The following is a 21,453-nucleotide window of genomic DNA, read 5'->3' on the forward strand; positions in this document are numbered from 1 at the left end:
CTACTTACTTTTTTTTTCCTGTGTACATTCACCATAGTCTTTGCTACAAATGCAAATCTACAATGTAGCAAAAACTCTGTACAGTGCCCAGAGTGTGCTGGGGTCTCTGTAAGTAGCCCAGCAAACGTGGTATCTGTTGCCGGCATGGAAAGGAAAACACTTGCCATGTGAGATGCTAACATTTTTTAATGTTCTTTATGCAGCACACATTTTTACATGCATTTTCTGCCAAATCACTTTAAGACTTCTGTTCCAGCAGCATGAATACCCGGGCACAGCTTACTATTAGACCTGTGCAGAGTAACTTGGTGGATAATTTTATTTCCTGGTTTCTGACCTACTTAAACTTAAAATGAGGCTTGGAGATGAATGTTTGTGGTTTTTTTTTTTTTTTTTTTCCCTACATACACCTATGCTATGCAGAGATACTCCTAAATTTAACTTTGCTAAATGTTATGCAAATTCAGTGCATTTTACTCTTGGAGTCTGGAATAAGAGTGCTATGCTTTACTTTAAGCACACATTTTGCATAACAATATTAAGTTCCATATATTATCTTAAAATACAAAATGTATAAATCTATGTGGCTGCAAAAGCATAAGCAGAACATATTACTCTGATAAAAGGAAAACATAGCCCCAGCAGAGTACAGAAACTGTATATTAATAAAGTCCACTGGTAGCTTTGTTTCAGGAAAAAAGAAGTTAACTTTAACATTTCTGCTTTAATTTATGAAGTATGATGAAATATTAAGCAATAACGCTCTGTAGAAGATAACATTTAATACGTGGAGATATTCACATTTTTATCATACTAAGCTAAAAGAAAAGCCATAACATTTTCAAATTTATAATGCTGCAGCTGAGATAAACTCCTAAAATGATAATTTAGCTGTTTCTCCGTCAGTCAAAAATAGCAGTTACACTTCAGTAATCAGATCCGAGTTCACAATTTGTCCCAGCTGAAAGACAAAAACCTCAAAAAGTTTTCTTAAATTAAGTAGCCAAATTTCCATTAGTGTAAGGAAAGCTTCAGAAGACACAGGGAGAGATCTTATTAGCTATGCACCAAGCCCTTCTTGTGGTTCTACTGTGTATGGAGCTGGGTGGTGGCAGGCCCTAACTGCTGCTGGGCAAAGCAATTATTTTATTCAAAATCCTAAGGAGTGTGAGTTTAACTTTTAGCCCTCCAAAAGGCAATAGGATTGTCAAAAAAGGTAGCAGCTACTGTCATAGATGTGGGAGTGAAGAGCAAAGCATCGGTCTACCCATCCATGTTCTGTAGACCCCAAGAGGAAAGCAGAGAACATGTGGGCTGCTCTGGAGAATGCGAGGATCGGGCTTTGGGAAATGCCGCATTTGCTGAAACTTGAGTCTTGACCAAATGATCACTGTCAGTCTCTTTTTTTCCATTCCTCCACTCCACAGGAAGATCAAAACAGTCTTGGTCTGAATGGTGGGGCTGCTGTGAAAAATGTGTAAAGTAAAGAAGAGAGGGATACTAAAATCAAAATCTGTTCTTTCTTTCCTCTTTCCTAAATTAATTATTGTTTTCAGGAGAATTCAGACAAGCTACCAGCTGTAGAAATAGTTGCTCCCACTGTGCGTGGCCCCACAGGACAGATGACTCTTGCAACTTTATATAATTATGAAATTAGACAAGAGCTAGAGGGTATTGCTTTACTATAACTTTTTTTTTTTCTATATTGTTTCTGAGGTATAATATTATATTGTTTATAGAATGTGGAGACTTTTGTGACCTAGTAATTAATCAATATAAAATAAAATGTAGGTTGGATGAGAAAACAGTTACTTTTTTTTTTCTAACTTCAAAGTAAAACCACTCAGAAACTTCATTGTGGGGCTCTGACACACTGACTGACCATTATGCTGTGCGATTGTGCTGCAAAATCACTGAAAAAAATAGATTCTACATGTTCATAGTTGAAGAGCTTTATTTTCTAAGACACTTGAACTTTTATTGACAAAAAGGTTGCCAATAGAGTTTTCTGCAGCATCTGTTAAAATCCATGGGACTTCATTGTTACTGTTCCAATAGTTGCAGAAAAAATCTCCTGTGTGCTTAACTGCATCTTTGGGTGCCAAAGAACTTTTGAAAATATAATCCTAAATGACTTGTCTGCAGTAACACAGGAACTTGTGACAGACTGGCATCATTTAACTGCACTCACAATCATAATCTGTTCTCTACCCACTAGAACATCGTTTAAAACCCACTGAATGAATCGCCTATGCCTAAATAATTAAATGTTCTGGTTGAAAACTATTATGGTCCGTTGATTTATTGCAAGCCTTTAGAATATGATGCTTTGGTTTTGTAAACATTCCCAGACACATCAAGAAGCACTAATTCTGGCAGAGAAACAAGGCAGCATAACGGTGTTTTCATGGTGCTATCTTATTCACCAGGTTCTGCAAAATATATATCCACATGAGTAATGATGTACTATTCCGCCTGAAATGAAAACATTATTTAGGCATGTTATTTACCCTACCTGGAAGGAGGATAAAAGGTCAAAATTCCTTGTGTCAGTACTCTGATAATAGTAGCGGGAAAAGCTGAAGCAGCTGCATTCTGCTCCGTCACGTAGAGGCCCAGGGTGCCATAAATAGATGAAATTTTCTCAAATCAAATGGTAAAAACTTGTGTTAAAAGCTCATGGATTTTCCAGTTCACTGTACAGCTTCTTCTCACTGAAAAGCAATTTAGTCCATACTGGCCTTTTAAAGCTGTTATCTCTGCCATAAATGGTTTGCCTATATTTAAAGTTAATGTACGTCTTTCACGTGTGAACTTTATCTTTTAAGAAGAAGGAAATAAAACCAGGAAGCTTTTTTATTTTTATTTTATTTTTTGAATGCCATATTAATTAACTGCAATTTTTAGACTTCATAACACACTGATAATGTGATGCAATGCATAATGTGTTCTGCCAACTAGTTACCTCTGCTTTTGGAAAGGCCTTTTGGCATGTATTTTAGGAACCTCGTTTGTTTGCTGCTTGTTGCTTTGCGATGCGTTCAAATGCACGTCCAGCTACCTTTTATTTTGTTTCCTAATTGTTGTGTACATGATGTGCTCGTTTTTGCACGGCTGCACATCAGGCTCAGAGGCCCTGCCCAGCTTCTACCTTCGCTGGGTAAGCACATAAAAACCTTCTCAAAAAGGGCAGGGAGAGCTGCTGTCTCCTCAGAGACGGCTGCTGAGAGCCCCTTCAGCCCACACGGGGGATGGCGGCTCCTCCCCGCCGCTCCTTTTTCCTGCTCTTTCCCCCTCCTCCGCCGTGGCCACTCCAGGGGCTGCAGAGCAACCTCTGCTCCGCTGCCTGGAGCAGCTCCTGCCCTTCCTCCTCCTCCTCTCCCCTGGCTGTCCGTGCAGGGCTGTTCCTCGCAGCGCTCCCCTCACCGCCCCCTGTCGTGCGGTGTTTGCCCTCCCTTCCCCAGGCTGCCCCCGAGGCGAGGCTGCGGGGCCCGGCCGTGCCCTGCGGTGGGGCCGGCATGGGGCAGCCCCAGCACGCCGCATGCAGCGGCCCCCAGACCCCGGCCACCGCCCGGGTCCCTGCACCTTGAACGCTCACTGGGACACCAACGTTGGCATCTACGGTACGTAAATACATAAATATTTCTCGCCTTGAGTGCATAGACCACCTCAGCAAAATGTGTAGCTGTATAATGTGGTTAATTTCACATAGGATGCTCAAGACCTCGTGCAAACCCCAGTGTACGCTTCTTTCCACTCCTTGGTATCCACTTATCCTGAAATACATTCCCTGAAGCTTGAATTGAAGGGTCCTTCGAAGACTTAGGAAGAGTTATAGTCTAAAGAAAATGTTCTTAGATGATTTTCACGTGCAGCATTTTCTTTTTAAGTCTCTGAGCCCCTGTACGTAAGGACAGTAGGTGCATGCAAGCAATCTAAAAACAGTAAAAAGCGAGACATTAGAATTGAAACATGTAGGAGATTCGCTTTTGTTTTGTTGTCACCAACGATGTAGAATGAAGGGAGAGTATACCATAGGATACAGAATACATTTCTCCTACACATGAGACAGAAATAGGTGTTTGAGTGGTGTTGGTTTGCGCAGTGCAATAAAGAACTAACACCCTTCCCTTGGAGTACCAGGCGGAGGGAGCACTGTGTTTAACTGGTGTTGTCCCAGTAACTCTGGCAGTGTTTTAGGCCTCTCCCTGCCTTATTCTCTATTCCTTTGCACTCGCCCGCTGCTGTGAGCAGGTTGCACACCCATCCCACTGTCCCCCAACACTGGCAACCTCATGTTTGCGAGCAAAAAGGAGCCCTGTGGGCTTGTGGTCCAGGCACAACAGGTTTGAAATGACCTGCCTGCAGTAATCTGTGTAAAGTTGTAGTTAACATTTGCAATGCACTGTGAAAAGAAGGGATGGAGGAGGAAGAATTAAAGCTGCAGAAAAATATTTTTTTTTTTTTTTCCTTTCTGCTTTCCACTGAGCAGAATATCACTGTACTGGACACCACCCACAACGCAGGATTAGAGCCAGGTTTTGAAATGCTCATTTGTTATGGAAGGGGCTCTGCAATCCTATCTTTCCACTGAGGCTTTGTTGTTAGAGCTGTAGAAATCATTTCACAATTCTATTTATTCACTATACTGCACTAATTCCCTTTCCGAGTCCTTCCTGCGCATTAAACAATATGTGTCCTTAATTTAATTGCATGAATACAGTGGCAAAATAATTAACTTTCTGGACCAGTCTTTGCATTTTTTATCAGAATAGTTGCATTTTCTACATTGGGTTTCACAGTATGGTGACTGTAGCTGCAGGAACACTTGGTGAGAAGTCTCATGAATTGAATCCCATGGTTCTGTCCACAGGGGGTAACTAGCAATGAACCAGTCCCTGTACAGTAAAATTCACTGAACTTCATTTTCAAAAGCAACTGCCAAATGGTTTTCCCTTTTCACAATTAACAGCTAACCTCTCCTGCTCCCCTCAGAGGCACAAGCCTCTTATTTAACTCCATGACTTAATTTTGATTATTTCAATGTACTCAGTAATTTGAGTCTCCTTCCTCATGGGACCAGCTGTCTTTTCTGCCGAATCGTTCAGTTTCGTGGTGTTTTTTTTTTTTTTTTTTTTTTTTTTTTTGTGTATGTTTGATTGTGAGCAAGTATCCGTGGCCCATATTTGCATCCATATATACAGCCTGGAATGTAAGCCATTACATTTTATGAGTAGGATCAACAAAGCATAGTTAACGTTCTTTTTTAAGTACCAACTAAGATACGCAGAAAATGTCTTCTTTGGCACGTTAGTTCAGATCAGAAATGTGTGTTAGCAGTGAACCTCTCAAAATGATTTCCCCATGTTATTGGAGTAGGCAGACCACATTTGTCGGATGAAAATAAATTGGATGGTGTACTCCAAGAGCATTCACTGGCCACTAGCGGGCGTTCAGTCAACAAGACAAGACTAGAGCTAATTTGAGGTAAATATATATATATATATCTAGTCAGGATATTAAGTCCTCAGAAGCAACTGATTCCCTCAGTAGATCTCCATAAGGTGGACTGAGACAATGCTAAATCTCAATGAGATCAATGGCACTTCGATCGCTTTCCCAAATGCTGGGTGATTTCACTTCACTGTTTATTTGTCTTCCCAGAGATGCAGGAGTAATTAAGAGCTTTGGTTCAAAGAAGTTTGCTTTCCAGTGTAAGGTTCTAAGAAACTTTGCATAACTTTTTTTGTGTGTGAAAATCAGTCAGAACCATGGACTTCATTGCAAAATTCAAGTATTTCTCACTTGACTAAATAAAAAACAATAATCAACATTCTTGTGCTATTTTCATAAGCTTGCACATAGTTTTAATGAGAAAATAAAATTTAAAAAAGGTAAAAATTCAGTAAGCTCACAAAAACTGATTTGACTGATCTGGAATCATAGACGAAGGTTTTTGTGTGTTTTCTGTTGTTCCTTTTTTGTGTTGTCATCATCTTGCAAAGCAAAATTGTGACGGACGAGTTGGATAACGGGCAGTGTGCTCCAACTCAGTGAAAGTACATTACTTGGCTAACAGCAGAACTGCCATTTAGAGTTAATATCAGAACAGCAGTAAACCAAAATGACTACTTTTCTACCTGAGAAAAAGTGTCTTCTGTCTTGTCCTCTTTACAGCTCTTTCAATGCACTCTATTTATTGGCATATCCTTCTAAAATCCATTTTAGTGTCGTGTCTTGATCTCTTTAGCCAGTTGATCCCATTTTTTTCACAGTGTAATTTTGTTTAATTGAACAATGTCCTCTTAATTAAGAAATAATTAAAATGGAATTTCACTTAAAATATCTGAATCTTACCTACTTTCCTCTTTGGTTCAGGAAAACAATCTGTTGGAACAGCTGTGTGAGCAATAAAACACATCTGGTATTAAGAGGTTAAACTGTTTTAACCGTAATAAAAGTTATCTGAGTTCTGCAGATACCCAGAAGGATCTTTTCACTCTCTTCCTTATCCCTGTTAAATCTCACAGAGAAATGAGAAATCTCTTCTTATATTCTTCTGGATCTAATTTACATACTGTCAGCACTCATGATTGGTCTCATAAATTGACACATGCAAGAGAATTAAAAGAGAAATAATAAGATGAACTATAATAGTGAGAAGGGAAAGAAATGGATATTTTTGATGAGCATGTACAGAGGATATAATAAAATAGAATATGTGGCAGTTAAGGGTTGTGTATGCATTTCTTCTGTTGATATAAGTACATAATTATGATTACTATGTCTGAAATCCAGTTAGACGTTTGGAAAGAAAATTCTGTCAGACTTTCTATTATTTTTATTCAGTATGTAATATTAGATGAGGAAAAATGGCTTACCACAGAATCTGAGTACCCTTGGCTATCTCAGAAATAGTTATATGTTGTATAGGTATCATATATATTTTGTATGGGCCTTTGGTACAGCAGGTCAGATCATATTAGTAACAACAACAAAGAAGTGCTAATTTAAACTTTCATTAGGTTCCTACAAGTATCTTTTCAACTTCATCATTCCCTGACAAGCACAGGGGGAAATGATGCATCACTTTTCATTGTTTAATAATGATAGTAATGTTTTCAAATATTTTATTTCAAATTGGAGCTTTTAAAACAGAAGGCTTTTAACCAGGGTGGGGTGCAGGGATCCATGGTGTGCATGGCACAGCTGACCAGCCAGAAGTTGGGGTGAGAAAAATGAAAGACGCAGGTATTGAGGATTATTTTTAGAGAAAAAATAAGCAAGCTATAGGTATATATATCTTCTTGTCATATTTCCACTGAGTACTTTTGAAAAGCAGTAAGTGTTCAGAAATAATTTACTTTTTTGAAAAACTCTCAGGTTTTCAGTGATATATTCTTACCATCTCTAGCAATTGCAAGTTCTGCTGCTGATGACTGAAGACTAAAAAACTCTGTTATGTGCTTATGTGATGGGCTCCCCAGAGACAGCATGGCAAATATTAAGCCTGCTGTATATGCTTGATCCGAATCATAAAAGCAAGTGTATGATCAAATAAAACAGGCCTGTGAAGTGCACTCACACTTCAAAGTGTGCTATTAAAATGTCTTTGTTGGATTCCGTGCGCAGAGGACTTCAGTGACTTCTAGAGGAAACCTGCTAATTGTACTCAAGGCTCGATCTGTCCCTTCACAGCAGCTAAGACAACTTCTTTGTTGTGTGTCATGGTGTGTGGGGCAGGTGTTGGATCTCAATTTGCGTGGTTTTGCCAGGTCTGTGTTAGTGGTAGACAGCAGCGTTGGGCTTTATGTGGGTAGGGTGGCACTTCTGGTATGAAGCAGGCAGCCAACACCAGCTTTCAGTCCAATCCTGCTGCTGTGATGCCCAGCCAGTGGATGTAATGGATAGAGAGATGTTTTAAGGCTACAGCTATGCACACATCTTATTGTAAGGTAAGCCAGTGTCTGAGTTGACTTAGCATTAGCTAGGCCATGGTAGTTGTTTGACTGACTTTTCCACTTTCATAAACACAATTTTTGCTGTTGTACATATACGAGTGCACATATGGATGACTCCTTTGAAATCGAGTAGATTCTATAAATCTGTATCTCTTCTTGCTTTGATGCCACTCATGGTACCCTTCTCTAGATATACACATACACTAACCTGTTCCTTGTGCTTCCAGATGCTGGAAAGCAAATTCCATTGATAACACTCACTCACATAGCAAAGAAGAGATACTGATATATTCATCACTTATCCTGTGACAGTTTCCTTTAGGGATCACAGCAGGGGAGCTGTGTGGGAACTCTTTTTTTTTTCTTTTTTCTTTTTTTTATTCTTCTGTAAATAGCCTAGCCCTGGACAGGAGCCTGAACAATGAATCCACTGCTCAGAATTGCCTGGATTATAATAAAAAAGAGCAAATACTCAGTCCCATTAGCCACAAAGAACAGCAGAAAAGTACAACTGCAGAGAAAGGCTGATGAAGGGTTAGATGCGATGCCAGATTTCTGAACGATGTAGGAATATTTCACAGCAGTGCCATTCTTGAGTGCAGTCAAGATAGCAAAAAGGATTTTTATTCAATATGTAACTTTTACAAAATTACCTTACCATCATTGTGTTTATACTTTTCGTAATCTTGAATGTAGGCTGTATTGTGCCATCAGCATCTTTCAGTGGCTTTGGCAATCGTTTCCTCTTTTAAAAAATGCATGGAATAACATACCAACATATTTGATACAGGACAGGTATACTGTATAACTAAGAGCAATTTTCACATTTTTCACTGCATGAATGCCACTTCTAAATTTGCATATTTTAAGTTAAGATAGGTTAAAGGGAAAAGACAAACAAACAAACAAAAAAAAAACAACGCAGCACATTCTTCCAAAAGTGGAGCAAAGTTGGTAAGTTCAGAATAAAATAGTATTTTCCAGGTGTCTTTTCCTTCACATCTATTTATCCTCAAGTACCGCTTCACTTTAATTCTTTATCCTTAACCACTGGAGAAAAAAAAAAAAAAAGGCATTGATTTAATTGGAACGAGACTAGGTCCTTTTTTTGCAAGGTTAATGTTTTGAGTTCAAGTTGTTCTGGATCATCATTAGGATTATTGGGTAGGTCGGTATGTATATTTCTTAAATCAAGTGAATGAGGTTTGACTATATTATGTATGTTTCATTCTTAACTCCAATACTCCCTTGAAGTGCTAGTAGACTTACGTAAAGGAGAAGTTTTTGAAGAATTGATACTAATGCCATCTACATTAAAACAAACAAAGTCAATTTGAAAAATGCATAATTATGGAAATCTTTTTATTTTCCAGTTTCACAAAAATCATTAAACTGTTTTATATGTTCCACTTAATACTTTTGCTTAATGCTACAAAATGTATTTAATTCGGTACTAAAGAATAAATGGTCAATGACTCACATTAATTCAGGAACATCTGCCTGCTTACAGATAAGAGTCAGCAGAAGAAGGCAACTGTGCTGAAGCTCTTCCCTGAAAAAACAATGTTTTCCCATAGTGAAAAAGAAATGCAGAAGGAGTAGTTGATTAGTGGATTGACACTATTTCTCAGATGTCATTATGTGGAGAAATTACTGGGTGTTTTAAATACTTGCTGTGTTGGTCCCCAGCCTTGAAGTATTTCAGAATTGTTGATCTTTCAAACCGCTGATAGACTGAACTGAGGGAACACATGAGGCTCTAGTCATTTGTCTCATGGGGAAATTAAAATGACCCCTCAATTGTGTTCAGCTTTTTTCCGTTTTGTTTTGTATGTATGTGTGTTTTATGATTGCATAGAAACAACTCACTTATACAGAGCTCTTGTAAAAGAAGCAGCAAAAAGAAGAAACAAAAATGTGTAATCGCAGAAGGGAATGTTGTAATTTGTGAGTTTGAGAGAAACAACTGTGGTTGTTTGCCTCAGATTTTTTGTTTAAACATAAACTGCATTTTTTGCCTAATTAACAGAATTGGTGAAACTGGTGTATGCAGGGTGTGAATTGTGCACCGTGGTTAAATGTTTCACCCAAAGTGATTGAGTTAGCACAAATGGTGACTTGTAATGAATGTATGTTGCAAGTGTAATGTTCTTCCTTGCAGTACTTGTTATCAGAAGTAGTCAAAGCCAACATTTTATTTTCATGTACAATGTATTTTATTATAATGACATTAAATTAATTTGAATGGAAGAAGAGATAACAGCGCGGGGAAAATGTGAATGATATTCTACAAACATGCAGAGAGACAAAATGGAATTAGTTTAGAAGTTTTTTTAATGATTGTCCTTTTTAATAGCTGGGTGGGGTGGTGACTGGGACTGTATTTTCAATTACTCTTCAGGTCATTAATGTTGATTACATTCTTCTTCTAACCATAAGTCTTTATTTAATGGAAATGTATGCCACCCACTAAGCAGGCATGTAGTTAGGGAACAATACAGCAGGATTTGATTGCCCTATTAACAATAATCATCATGAGACTTTGGGAGTAATAATTTAATGACTTCTTGCACTCTCTTGCTACTTTTTGGTGGTGTTCATTTAGCATGTACTACAGTGATATCTCTAATGAAATTAAAACTTGCCAGCAAGCATTATTAGCTAGAGATAGGCAGGTATTAAAACACCAGACCTAACAGGCTGCAGTGACTGCTGTCAGGGTATCTGTGGGTGAGGTAACTTGGTTTGAATTAGGCCAGGTAGCCTCTCAGAAAGGTAATAAAGAATTGCCTGTGACTGACAGGACTCATGCTGCAGAGGATTTGTTGGTGGTGGGTATGTTCTCTTTGTTTGTTTGCCTCCTCCTCATGCTTCACAGTCATCAGCAGCCTTGTGGAAGAAATGTGAGGCAGATGGCACAGACCTGGAACTCGCCCAAGCAGAGAAAATCGTGGGAGGGCTAAAAAGGTTCCCTACTGTAGGGTTCAGTCTTGTTCTCAGGCACCTCAGCTGTGAAACTCATGGGGCGGGTGAGTTCAGTAAGGAATTTTTGCTGACCAGTGGACATTGTTTTGCAGAGGCAAGAAATGAGCTACCACAGAAGACATACTGCTCAGTTTATGTGAAGAGCTACAGCTAGGGAAGGTAGCTGTTACTGCTCTCTGTGCTCTCAATGTTTCCTTGTGCCGGAAAGGAGAACACCTATCTCAGTTACCTGGTTGAGTGTTTGCACACATTTTCGCCATGCTCAGCTGGTTCTCTGAGCTTTATGGTACGTATTAAAGCTGAAGAGTACTCTCAGCAAGGTTGTGCTAAGCAGAGAGAGACTGATTACTGGCAGAATGGCAACAAGTGAAAAACCGTGTACTGTGAGCATCCAGGAGTCAGCAGTTGGTTGCCTGAGTGTTGGTGTGAGGTGAGCTGTGTGCACGTCCACAGAGCCCATGGCAGTTCTGCTCCTAAGCCTTTCCTCTAGCATAAAGCATGCTTCAGTTAGTGTGTCTATAAAAGAACTTACTCTTCTTGAGGTACTGCTTGATATCAAAACGTTTGATCATATCAGTCTGTCAGATGAGACTTTGTGAGTGGGTGGGTGCTCTGCTCTCCATTCCAGTGGAAAGTTAAACTTCACTGAGGTTTACCAAAACTAATCTGTGAAATACCACGCTCTCAAGGGGGCTTTCACAAGGCCAATAACAGCATCTTGGCTAGGAGGCAGCAGCTAGCAGATGAAAGGCTGTGAAGAGGCAGCTTCCTAGTACCTCACTGATGTAACTGCTGATCAGTAACCCTAGTGCGTCTCAGTGTGAAATGAAATGTAAGTCACTTTCAGCACTGGCAGAAGGTAAATATTCCCAGTTACAGCTGAGAGATGGTTTAACAAGCTGAGAGATGGTTTAACAAGCTGTTCTTCATTGTACTCCACTAGTTACTAACTGCCTCAGAGCCTGAGGTTCATGCTTGCCTTGTTGTCAGTCCATCAACTGGTCGTATTGCAGAACAGAGGCAATTTATGCTTTCCAGGAGGGCTTATGCATTCCCAAGAAAACAATGGAGATTTAACCTTGTGGTGCTAAGCAAATAAAATTTTCAGTTCACACATGAGTATGGGCAAACCTAATAATGTGTACATAATACAAAAAGACAGTTGAAGATTTTATTTTCCCAGACAAGCCACAAGGAAGGTCCAAATTTCCAGTAAAAAGGGAGTTTAGGCTGACACATGAAGTCAAAATAAGTTGCTGTGGTTGTCCTGTAACTCATTTATGTTAAGCAGACAAAGTAATTATGCTTTGCTCTGGGCTGGTGACAGAAACTCCAACTACATAGGTGCTGCAGTAACTTCAAAACTTGTGCAGTGTAGCAAGCTTCCTTTGGCCCTAGTGCTTCTAATACTTTCACTCTTACTAGTGTCCTCTGTATTGCCTGGTGCAGTTGCCAAATGTTCAGTTTATTGACTTGAACCTGGTGATAAAGTCATGAATTATGTTGATTTTAAGGAGACTTTGCAATCGTAATTGCATTACACTTGAGAAATGCATTTAGTGTATGTCCCCATTTTTTAAGTATAAGAGAAATAGTGCTTTTTACTTCAGAGAACTTTTTGTGTCATTTCTTTAAAGAATTGTGGATAGGAATAATTCCCATGTGGGAACAGTGGGCATACTCTAAGTGGTTTAAAAAGTAGTCATTGTGTCCTAGCAGGTAATAAGAATATGTATATACTTTCTGTATATATTTACAGTATATGCCAAGTGTCTAATTAAAAGTTCCTACCAATGTAGAGAGTATGTAATCTGTTTACATGAAATACAGAATTACAGGATGTTGTGTTAAATGTAAATACAGAAACAAAAGTGGTTACCCATCAGATTAAGGATGTTATATCCAGCTCAGCACTGAGGCTTTCCCCAAAAGTTCTTCTGTGGGCACACTGGAAGCTGTGTCCTTGGCAACTCAGGATAAAGTTTGATTTCAAGTGTGTTATGAGTCTTTTTAGGACCAGATTTATTTTTTTGAGTTGTTCAGTTGGTGCTGCTCTGCTGGTAATATGTGTTTCGGTAACTCATGCCTTGTCTCCCTATTATTCCTAAGATCACCTAACAGAGGAGTAAAACTGACCCAAAGAGTAGTTAGTTAAGCAGTTGCTATCTGGGAAAGTAGTGGAATTTAGTGTCATTGTTTATGTTATGTTATGTATTGTTTATGTCTGCGTTGTATCACAGGAAACTTGAGGACAAAACCTAGTACTAAGCAGATACAGTGGAGAGCAGAAAGAATTTGAATCAGACTGCACAGAGCTTTGTAACTGCACACAGCAAAATGTCTGCCTAATTCTCTCACAAACGGTTATTCTAAAAAATGAATAAATGTAAGTGCCGAAAACTAGCTGCTGTGTGAGTTTATAGCTTTACAAGAAGGACAATTCAAGCCATTATGTCTTGTGACTGTGGGGTAGGTGTTAGTACAAGCATACCTGAGACCCAAAAAGTGAGGAGGAAAAGAAGAAAAGAAAACATTCAAGATACTCTGTTTGGTAATGCAATTTAAAGCATATCAGCAGTGGAAGACAATATCATGACAGGAGTTGTTATGAATATCAAACACAGAAAGCATTTTTGTATATCCCGTAAATTCACACAGTACTGTCTGACCGGTATATAACAGCAAAGACAACTGTAATGGAAGTAGCATTTCACCCTTGGTACTCAAACCTAACCTGACGTTTTCCTTTATTTGCAGAATGTCATTATTTCAGGTCAAACAGAAACAGTGTTACTTCCAGCATTTACCGTGTCCGGGAAACCTGCTGATGGCTGGTTTGGAGTGATTCTGTGGTCATACAGGAAGCGCTTCAGTGATGCAGTGGTGTCTGTTAAGATAGACTTTCAGTCACTTTAGAAGAATTGACTTCAGAATTTTTCTTGGTTATAGTGGGAGAGAATGTGTCCCTTACTACAACAAACAGGTGAAATATTTTTTTTTTCTTTTTTTCATTTAAAAGTAAAGTAAGTGTGTGCTTCTACGAGAAGTAAGTGTGCTTCTACAAGATATATTCTGAAGTTCAAGCTATTATTGTGTGACTTAACTATCTGTGTAAACCTTATTTTCTTATATCCATGTAAGATGTCCTCTGTATTTTACATATATTTTATCGTTATTTGATTACAGTGAAGAGATGTCAAAAGGTAATTCATTCACTCAAATGTGGTACCAGATAGTTGTTATATAAAGTGTATCCATTGTTTTTCAAGTGTCTTTGTCTTACTTGTTCATATGGTTGGTCTTTATTATCTTCCAATTCAATGAGTACTGTGAATTAATATAAACTTAATATAGGGGAAAAAAAAATAAATACCTAAGGGTTTTTCACCCTGCTACCACATAGAGCACACACAGTTTGAAGGGGCAGCATTTCAATCTTGGCCGAGTAACCTTTCCTAGCTCTTCACTCAAGTGGTTCTTCCTCTTCCTTCTATCATATTAGGCAGAAACCAAGCACTGGGAACTGATTTGTGTGGGTTCTAGTAGATTCTTCCCTTGATTACCTGATCTACTGGCAACTTCTCTTGCTTACTCGAGAGAGTTTCCTGAGCATCCAAGGTAGATATCAGATAGCTGGATCTAAATCTCTTCCATGGAAGAACTCTGACATTAAGAAAATTAAAATGTTTTAGTCATACAACATTAAAACTGTTGTTTGACATTTAAAGAGTTGTTTGGTGGAGATTTTCTACTGGATTGAGGTTGCCTTGTGAATAGTATTTGAAAGGAAAATCTGCGAGAGTATTCTAGAAGTTTCTTTCAGGAAGTTAAAAACAAGAAAATTAAGTATGTCTGATAATTATTTACACTGAATGCTTTGATTGTAATTCTTGATGCTTCCCAGAACTTCCAAAGCACAAAAATTGAATGGAAAAAGCTTGGTGATTTGAGGTTTCAGGGTAGTAGTAGCGTTGTTGGTACTGTGATTAGAAGTAATGGGAAGCTTGGTAGTTTCAGCAATTCTATTCCACACTGCAATTGAAGAGACAAACCTGAAAAAGTGGGATTTCTCTCGCTCTTTCTTTTTATAGAATGATATTGATAATAAAATTTAAAAATCTTATTTTAAAATAACTCTTCAGATGGGAGGGGGACAGAAAAGGCAACATAATTTTTATATGATAGAGAAGGAAAGAGAACACAGGTGATTTCAAGGTATTTTCCTTTTATGTTCTAAGTCCTTACAGCTCACATTATTTTCTCTATTCTTTGTCACAGAATGGCGATTACTGTTCCCTTTGTGAAGTATGTAAATACTGTATATTCTTCGACTTTGTAGCTTCTCTAATTTGTGTTCTATTTTAGTTGTATTTCTGACATTTTCCTCTTTCCAATTTATGTATCACTTATTTGGCATATAACCATGGGAATGCTTTTCTGCTAAAGATTTTTTCCTTCAAATTTCTTCTACTCATACTGTTGTTGAAATAAGGTGTTTGGAGATTAATTTGTACTGGTGCACTTCTTTCGGAAAGGTAAAGATTCATGAAGACACAGGGTTTTGTGATGCTCTACTAAGAACTGGATGCCTGTCTAGAAAAGGATCAGCAGAGCTGCAGGAAACTATTCAGGGCATGTAAGGGGATGTCACTTTGCCATGAGGAATGAGCCCTAGTTTAGGGTGCTCACAGTCTCTCTTGCAATCAGGGCAACAGAAGCAGTGGTGGCACGGGGTTGTATGACAAAGGCAGACAGATTGGGAAATAGGGTTGTTTTGTTTTTGTTTTTGTTTTTGTTTTCTTTAGCCTGAGATGGAATATCTGGGTGTAGGCAAGCACTGTGTAAATTTCCCAGTATTGCCAGTTACCAGAAGTTTTTTTGCATGCCGAGTGTATCAATATAGTACCATCTGTCTACATTAATACCATACCAGTGGTGGTAGAGAGTAACCAAGTCCTGCTTATTATATGTCCAGCTAATTATTCTTCCTTGAATAAAAGCAGTCTCCCCCTGTTTTTGTGGTGCAAAGTTGGGCAGTTTCCTACAGCTACCCATGCAGTTGTGCAGTAGTAACAACCAGGAGAAAATACCAAAAGAGAACCTTTGTAGAAGACAGATTGGAAAATGGTTTCAGTTAATGTCAGAAAAGCAATGGAACTAAAACCAGCTTGACTAATAAATTAGTCTGTTTCAATAGTTTATTTATAAAAGTCTTTAATTTTCACATAGCAATATGTTTTTTTGTTTAATAACTGTATTCTTAGTATGAACAATTTAAACTCATAATAAATATTTCAGAATGCATTAATCAAAATATTGTTTAGACTCCAACTTCTAAAATTTGCAATATTGTGATATTTGAGAATTTCACATCATGACAAAATTTTCATGAAGCAGAAAAAATTATTTTTTAACCAAATCTCCATGTAAGTACTTCTGCTAATGAAAGAACTTATAATGCAAGTCCAGCTAGCCAAGCCAGGTACCAGGGAATCAGGGTAACAACCATTTTCTTACGTCCTTGTTCCCCCTGGGCCCAATCTCTGTGTTATTCATTGAGAGTGTGTGGTTCTTAAACTACATTCAACAAGCTCTTTGTGTGTTTTTTTTTGTGTACAGCTGTTTATATTTTCAGATGCCTGTATTTTCACATGAAAAATACAGACGTGGAAAGCATTTTATTACCTAAGCGCTAAGCCGTTCTTTTTTTTTCTGTTGAATTCATGCTTACATAGTCCAGTAGATAGAGCTTACCCAGTTGAGATACGTGGTAATGGATGCTGATAAGTTCCTGTGGAACCAAAGATAGCTGTTTTTGTTAGTGTTTGTGGTTTTTATTATTATTCTTTTAAATAAAGTGTACATGTCCTCACCTCGATAGTGTGAAATTTTTACTTTCTTAGAGATCTACAAAGATTTTGGATGCTTTGATAATAGCGCTAGGAGGAAATTTTATACTCACTGCTTCTCTGTAGACGTGATAATCTGTGCTCTCTGATAAGATGATTGTTGTCTGTAACAGCATTAACTCTATCTGGAGTTAAACAGGGACTCCCAGGATTGTGAGTGCACCTGGATCTATTGTGTATCTTGGGTACCTCCTGGTGCCTAAGGTCTCATCCCAGTGTTCCCTGATCATCCCTCAAACCCAATTTTCCAGTGAAAGGATAAGTATGAAGAGTTTTTAGTGTGTTTCAGCATGTCCCTTAGTGTGAGACCAGGCCTGCAATGTGTATTTGCTCTGAGTTTTGGACCTGTGAAATGTTTACCATTTTTTTTAATCGTAGTTTACCTTTGAAGCAATTCTGAACTACACCGTTACACTTACTAGGACTCTTTTTTTTTCTTTTTCTTCCTGTCAGTGTTGGTACTGTTTCTGTCTACTGTTTAAAGGAATCCATCTGAAGGTGGGTGATGGGTCCCTGAGACAGGGAAAATATTGAGTCAATAATAAACTAAAATCTTACTGAGTCGATAAACTAAACTAAAATTATAAAGGCAGAACTTTCCAAAGAGAGGATGGAAGGTGAGATGGAACAGAAGTAAACAGGCTTATTAATACATTTTCTTCCCCTACCCACTGCGTCCTGGCAGCAGATACTCTTCGTAAGGTTTCTGCTCAGTCTGGGAATAATGGTAAGGTAATTATGAATGCCACTGAAGTCCATGCAGTGCTCTCTGAATCCTCAGGAAGTGTTTCCTTTCTGTTTCCCAACCTCTCTGAGGTCTAGTGGGGTGTCTCTTTCCAGCAGGAGTAACACAGGCCGCAGGTTCCAGACTGCCATGGTCACATTCACACACTGCAGCTCCTCGATCCAGCTTCCCCAGCTGAGGATATGCTCCTGTTTGAGGTAAGGTTTATATGCCTGTGTCTGCTGGAGATTGCACCAGAGCCTGGGGGCAAAACCTGAAACAAGGTAAACAACCCTTAGAAATACCTCCACAGAAATACAGCACAGAAATGTATAAAAGAATAGAATGGATTCAAAGGTGTAATACAGTTCAGTTTCTGCATATGAATCCAGGTTATCCCCTTCTCACCTGTTAAAGGAGACATAATGCAGGAATCACTTGAACAGAAGTGTTGGACAAGGTCACCGTAATGCTTGTGTTTGGTGTTCTGGTGTCAGGTTGTGGGAATGGTCCTTGCATGTTAAAGGCTCATCCTTTGCCATTTGCTGCTAGCTTTGATACTATGTATTGTGGAATCTAAGGTTGGCTGGAATTTCAGGTAGTAAAAAGCAGGGTATTGTTGGAGTCACATTAGGATGTGGTCTAGCAATTTTTGTTCTTTTTAATGACAGTTTTGTCCCAAGCCAAGAAATTTCAGAATCAGTAAGTTGTTGCTTCTCCTGTTTTTTTTTCTCTCCTTAGCAAAGCTTACACCCTGACTTTATTTCCTCCCAAGTCCTTAAGCTGTTTAGCGCTGTGCTATCCTGTGGCTCAGAGTGATAGTGATAACGTGTTGTTGTCAAAGTAATGATGACATAGCAGAGATGAGTAAATCCGTGGTGGATGTTACATATCCTTTCTTGCCTAGACAAGGAACTGGAGCTAGAAGAAATGGAATAATGTGTGTAATAACCCCAAAGGAATGACTGGTCACTCCTCATTTTATTTTTTCATTATCACTGACGTTTTTGAAAATGGAGCTTTGTTAAAGACTTCTGGCTGCTATCAGTGGGCTGGCAAAATAAGGTTTCCCAGAGGGATAATGCATACAAAAAAGGGAATTATGTGAAACACTGTAATAATAATGTTGTGATGGTATCTTGGAAGATGAGACGCGCTGTGGACTAAATATATTACAGACACTATTTAAGAGCCAGAGTCTAATGTCTGTACTCACTTGAACTTCAGAAGGACTTACCCATAAAGTAAAGTGTTACTCTGTGAGTAAATCAGCTGGCACTTAGGAAAGAAAAGATGGCTTTCTAGCCAGGAGGGTAGAGCAACTTGGCCTACGTTCTTAATTTTGCTACCTTCTTCCTGTGAAACCTTGGAAAAATGATTTGACCAGTCCCACAGATGGAAAACTCACCATATTCTAGTGTCTCCAACTTCTTAGCATGTTTGTTCTTGCATGGAAGAATGCCTCTTAGGTAAGATATTATCATTATCTATGCATATGCTTTCTTACTGCAGTGTTCTCTGATCAAATCCCAATGTTTTTTCTCACAGTCTACCTCTTGGACTTCCCTTGCTGGTGCCTTAAATATGCCCCAGCTGGAACCAAATCTGAAGGTCACCTACGTGTTGCAACCTGTCAAGTTACCCACAAAGTCTAGTCTGGCTGTTTCACGCTCTGGAGTGTGAAAAGTCCCCAATTTGTATGCAGAGGGGCAGTGTTTGGGGGCCTACTCGGCAGCTTCCTAGCTCCTGCGTCTCCATGGGCAAGATCGGCGGTCTGCTGATCCTCAGCCATCTGGCAGCTACGTGGCAGGAGCTCAGCCACCCGCAGCTGGGTGGAGGAAAATCTGTTAGTAACTCAAAGGTGCTGTGGTACCTCCCTGTAGGTCGTATAAATGGCTTGAAAGAATATGTCCCTAAATTAATTTCTTTGCTGCAAGTCATTGCACCAGCTACAGGAGTGGCTTTATGAAAAGCTGTAATGGCAATCAAATCCAGCATGTACTGGGAAAGGTGACCTATGCATAAGTCTTTAATTTTAATTCTTTTTTCAGTTTGTGGTAATGTATTTATTTATTACAAGGGATGCTAGCAGTACAGTGAAACAAAATGAATTCTATTTCTAATATATCTTCAGAGTCCCAGTAGGGTAGATTTTGAATCACAAAATAAAGAAAAGAAAGGATATGTATATATATAATGTATAATGGTATACTCTGTTTTCCCCCCCTGTGGATGAGATTTGTGGTAGGAAAGCAAATGCTAGCTTGCTGGAAAAAGTGACCAGCCGTGCACTGGATAGCACCTATGCAACTGAGGGGGAAATAGCTTTTCTTTTAACTAAAACTTCCCCTTTTATTTGTGTTAAACATATGCATTAACTCAGTAGATTCTATGCAGCAGGTTATAAATTATATATGAAATAAAATAAAAAAGAATCCATGCACAGTGCACACAGAGAATACAAAAAACTGTGCAATTACTGCTGAGCTTTTATGCTTGCTGTAATATCAACTCAGATGAAACCAAAAATCCTCACCACCCTTTTTCTTCAAAAGTAAATGGGGCATGGCTTTTTTGTTGTTGTTTTTCCCCAGTCCAAGAGGCTGCTTTGTTTTTCTAAAATACAATTTATCATTGCACATTTTCAGAAAGGCAATTAAAAGCTGAAGGCAGAAGCTTTTTTCAGCGCCAGGGGTTCAAGTGACCTGAATTCTGTTCCTGAGTTGACCAGTCATATGCCACCTATCCATGGGGTATACGACTTCATGTCTGTTTTATCTTGAAAAAGTCTGCAGGCTCTCTGTCTTTTTTGCTTTTTGGTGTGTGTCATCCATCACAGTGGCGGTAGCAGTCCTCTGGAGATGCTTGTTCACCACCTTGCAGGTAAGAATGGTGAGATACAGTCCTCAAATAAAATATTTCAATGGGAAGGTGTTAACTTGAAAAGAGTCTGTAAAACCAGTTGTTTATTTCAGCTCAGGAAATGGCAATGACTGTTCACTTCAGAATCGGGATGTTTTCTTCCTCAGTATTAGACCTGCATTCATGTAGTTAGTGGCAGCGCAGTCAGTGGGTGCAGGTTTCCCTGCTTCCTTTTTCTGTACCTGCAGACCTCTGGCTTCACAGGCAGCATTCCTGATCTGGAGGGCAGAACCCAGCATGCTGACACTTGGCTGCTGTGCAGTCTTGGTGACTATTAGGCTGCCTTCAGCTTTGGCTATTGAACTGTGAGGTTTTTTTGGAAGGCTTGTTATCAAAAGAAATGCAAAGATAGTAGAGGTTGGGTGGCAGAGCTCTGGGACAGATGCATATCTCCAAGGCAAAGAAATGCTGTTGCTAAGTTTAACAGCTTTGACCAAGGTGAGAGGATTTTAGAGGAAGAGCAATGAGGTATTTTTGAGGTATTTCTATAAACAGAAGCTTTTATGTAGTAGGGTTGGGGGCAGGGAAAAACGTTTCAGAATACTTTGTTTAATAATGTCCTGGTCAAAGTAGCTGTTGAGAGATACCTAACATCATATAGCTGCGTTCCAAATGCTGTGTGATGAATGTGACCTTATTGACTTGCATTCTGCATCCCAATTTCCAAAGGCAGCAATTGCAGAAAGGGACTGTGGCCATAATCTCAGAGATCCAATGGAAATGATTTATTTATAAGGCCAGATACCCTGCCTTACCATCTGGCATTTAACTGAATACACTGAGTACAGTCAAGATTGATCTGTGTTCAAAAGAATTTTGTATAGTGGGAGGGCTGGGAAACAGGGAAAGTCTGCAGCACAGGAGTTGAGCACAGAGCTAGGAACCTCCTTGTTAAGAGGCTCGCTGAATGGAAGGCAAAGTAGGTAGAAAGTGGTTTACACTTACTGCTACA

General features: G+C 39.0%; 1 long non-coding RNA gene across 1 annotated transcript in view; it reads left to right on the forward strand.

Annotated features, from left to right (window-relative positions):
* Window positions 1–16,790, forward strand: part of LOC113842357 (uncharacterized) — a 75,736-nt gene extending 58,946 nt beyond the window's left edge. The window contains exons 3-4 of the long non-coding RNA XR_011804119.1: window positions 11,039–11,232; window positions 13,704–16,790. This is a non-coding gene — a long non-coding RNA (uncharacterized lncRNA). The remainder of the gene's footprint in view (window positions 1–11,038; window positions 11,233–13,703) is intronic.
* The last annotated feature ends 4,663 nt before the right edge of the window (window positions 16,791–21,453 follow it).

This window comes from Anas platyrhynchos, chromosome 1 (assembly GCF_047663525.1).
Source record: "Anas platyrhynchos isolate ZD024472 breed Pekin duck chromosome 1, IASCAAS_PekinDuck_T2T, whole genome shotgun sequence".
NCBI lineage: Eukaryota > Metazoa > Chordata > Aves > Anseriformes > Anatidae > Anas > Anas platyrhynchos.